The sequence below is a fragment of the Botryllus schlosseri genome, chromosome 2 (genome assembly GCF_051294905.1).
Source record: "Botryllus schlosseri isolate E-star chromosome 2, Bs_hap1, whole genome shotgun sequence".
In the NCBI taxonomy this organism is placed as follows: Eukaryota; Metazoa; Chordata; class Ascidiacea; order Stolidobranchia; family Styelidae; genus Botryllus; species Botryllus schlosseri.
In genome coordinates this window covers 9,782,825-9,786,280 of record NC_137237.1, presented here as the reverse complement: position 1 = coordinate 9,786,280, position 3,456 = coordinate 9,782,825, and positions in this window count along the sequence as shown.

Here is a 3,456-nt window from a genome sequence, read left to right as displayed (position 1 = left end):
CAGTCACGAAATGCGAATCAGTATGCCATTCCGAAACTGGAAGACTAAATTAATCATGTTCGACATGTATAGCATTGGATAGAAACCATGATTCCGGTTCAATTAAAGCAACCATACTCATTGACTCAGAGACAGAGTCAGAGATTAGACTCAGAGGTAGGCTATTGGCATTTGCAGCAATTTAGCAGCCATCGCTTCCTTCACTTTCTCAGGAATCTTTGGTTTAGCCGAGAACATTGTTGATACCACCGTTTCCTCGGTGAGATGCCAATGATGTTCTCGCATCTTTTTATATGCCACATCAGCAACTGTGAAATCGCACAATGAAAAGTCTGTCATGCCATGAAGGAATTTGAGATCAATATACTGTGCGTCACATGCATTACCAGTTTTCAACCAAGCTGGGACATAAAACAGGGCAACTTTCTAATGAACTCTTCAGAATAGCCTATTTGCTCTCTCCACATGAACATTTCTGACAGTACAGCACTTGACTCATCCATCCAGTGCTATTAGTAGCACCAGGCTTGCGAAAACGATTATCAATATATTGGGCAGCTACAATCGCCAAGGTGCCTGTTGCACATTCTCTGTAGTCATTTATTATCAAGACTTCTTTCTGCTTTCCATTATATGGCTTCATCAGTGGAATTGTTTCTTGCTTAGCTTCATCAGCTTTGATCGCCAACCAGCTGAATTCATCAAACTGAAGTGTTTTAGAGCTTCTTAATTGATCAATATCTTTCCACTTCTTGGAAGGTATTAAAATCTGTGTTTTCAGGGCCTGTGGTCGCAGATCCAAACACACTTCACTTCCAGACCTCCCCGGATGACTAGTTCATAAATATGATGGCGACAAGCAGAAGTAGAAAGTAGAAAACTTTCCTGTTTATCAATTCTTCAAGTAACAGAACCGCACCTTTATTTTTTCCATTGTTTGACGGTGTTGTGTCAAACACAAGAGCTCTGACATTATTTGTTAAATTATAAAGTTCCAGCAGTTCAAATGACAGATCAGCCTGTGCTTTTCCTGTAGCACTCTCCAGAGTTCGATTGCCAAGAAGTTTGCCTTTCTCGAATGCGTTGGAATACGCAGACTATGCCAGCACTGCCAATGCCTCAAATTTCCCTCCGAAACGACTTCTAGTGAGCTTTGCATCGCAGTGCAATGCAATGTGCCAAGTTGATCTGTTTCTTTGGCTTTTTGTTTCGTTTCCTTTGAACAATGTGATGTTTATAATGTGGCTGTGAGTGAATGATACATTTACAGTTGTATTCTTGATCGTGGTGATCCCGGCAATTGATGAACAATCTCGGGTAGGGTTGAGGAGTGTAGAATAGGTGATCCAACAAAATGACTATCAGTCTTAGGCAGTTTTGAGGAGTTCTAAGGCAGTGTGGGACATGTAAATGGTGTCCTGAACTGACAATACTTTCTATAGTGAGGTTATGTAGCACCCCAACCGCAATAGCTACATAAAACCAGCTTATATATGACGTTTTACTAGCCTAGTCCGAATAGCGACACTCAAATTTTAGGGGAATCACCTATTTTTAGCCGATATTCTTCCAGCTCAATGTGCACACGGATGCAAGGGATGAATTACGAAATAAAGTACCCAGAATATGTTTTTATGGGATAAGGCATGGGAATCGGACTGAAAACCACGATATTTTGAAAGTTGATCAATTCTGAACAACCCTAGTGTGCGTGTTATCGTAGTACGTTTATGCGATTCTACAATTTTTTTATATTGCTGAGGTCACGAAATAACATAATGTAACGAGGTCATACCACCGGGTCCGCCCGCCCGAAGATGTCTAATTATTATTTACGAGCCTTACAGTTTCCAAGACACCTCACTCAGCTCTACCGGTAAATCTGATTACGCGAGCAGAGAGGACAAGAAATTGATAGCATTATATATCCAATTCCCGATCTTATTGACCGATTTTATTATGAATCATTGAAAATTTTCGCGCTTGGTGCGTGCTCACTAAATAGTACAACTAATTTCGTGGTAAAAGCGAACAACGTGATGGAGGGGGAAGGGAGTCGATTTATCACCCTATGGGAGCCCAAAACCAAAGTTTTTTGGGGCCTGACGAAGTGCTGTTTCGTTCCTGCCTACAGGCATACTCCCGGATATGTTTAATTATTATTATTGATTGGTCCTACCTTTTCAAACACACTTCACTCCGCTCTACCGGTAAATCTTAATACGTGAGCAGAGAGATAGCAATATATATGCAATTCTCGATCATATTGACCGCTTCAATAATGAATTATACAAATTTTTCGCGCTTCGCACGGTTAGATGGGATAACGATACTCAAACTTAATACAGATGATAAGTAGCGGAAATAGCGTAGAGCATGAGGGGGGTCCGGTTTATCGCCCTATGGGGGACACAAGACCAACGTTTGGGGGGCTGACGAAGTCCTGTTACTGCCCTGTGTGTTACTATTTGTAGGCCCTACTCTAATTGTCCCGTTTCCAATATTTTGATTTAAACATTTGGATTGCAGGAATGCGATGACTTCGTAAAAGAGTCAAGAATCAATTACACCAGTGGTTCTTAACCCGTGTTCCATTGAACATCAGGGGTTGGCTACGCCAGTCTCAGGGGTTCCTTGGAGACACGCATTCATCTCACACATATGATCGGTGCTGATACGCACATCTTGGTCATCATTTGTTCCAGAGATTTAGGCCCGATCATGATCACTAATCGTATTACGACAGTTGTGGTGGTACGTCATGCGCAACGGCGTGCGCAGGGGAGGTTCGAGAATCGAAACCCAGTCTTTCTGCAATGCCAATTATGTCTCAAATATAAAAACTCATTTATAATAAAGCAAGTGGTATCACGCTTGCGGTTCCACTGTGCAATACGATGACACTTTACAACGTGAAATTTCGGACTTCTAAACTGGTATTTGAAAGGGAACAGCAGATTTGCAATGAAAATTCGATATAATGTTTACGCTACTTGTGAAAATCATATTTTAATGGTTTTGTTCTTTTAAACAATCTGTTTATGCCCAGTTCACTTTGGACACCAGCAATCTATAGTATAGTTAGATGTCAATTGTGGTAGGGTTACGACTCAGCGAATATATGGAGTTCTGCGAGCCCCCGGAGGCTTGCATATTAGCGTAACTGTTCCACCGGTTAGTGAAGGTAAGAAACGATGAATTAAACGTAATGGCAAAACTGTCAAAGTTAGGATTAATTTCTTCCACCTCTTCTTCGGATTATCGTCAAATTTTATGTCCGTTAACTGCGTACACTGCCAAATGCAAATCACGATGTATCGCGAGCCGAATTTCTCTGGAGAACACGGTATCATTCTTTTGAGCATCGATGGATGTCACGTTTGTGTTCGAATCGTGGGCGCATGTATGACATTGTCATAATCCAATGACGAATAGCAAAGCTTTTATTGGTTTTGC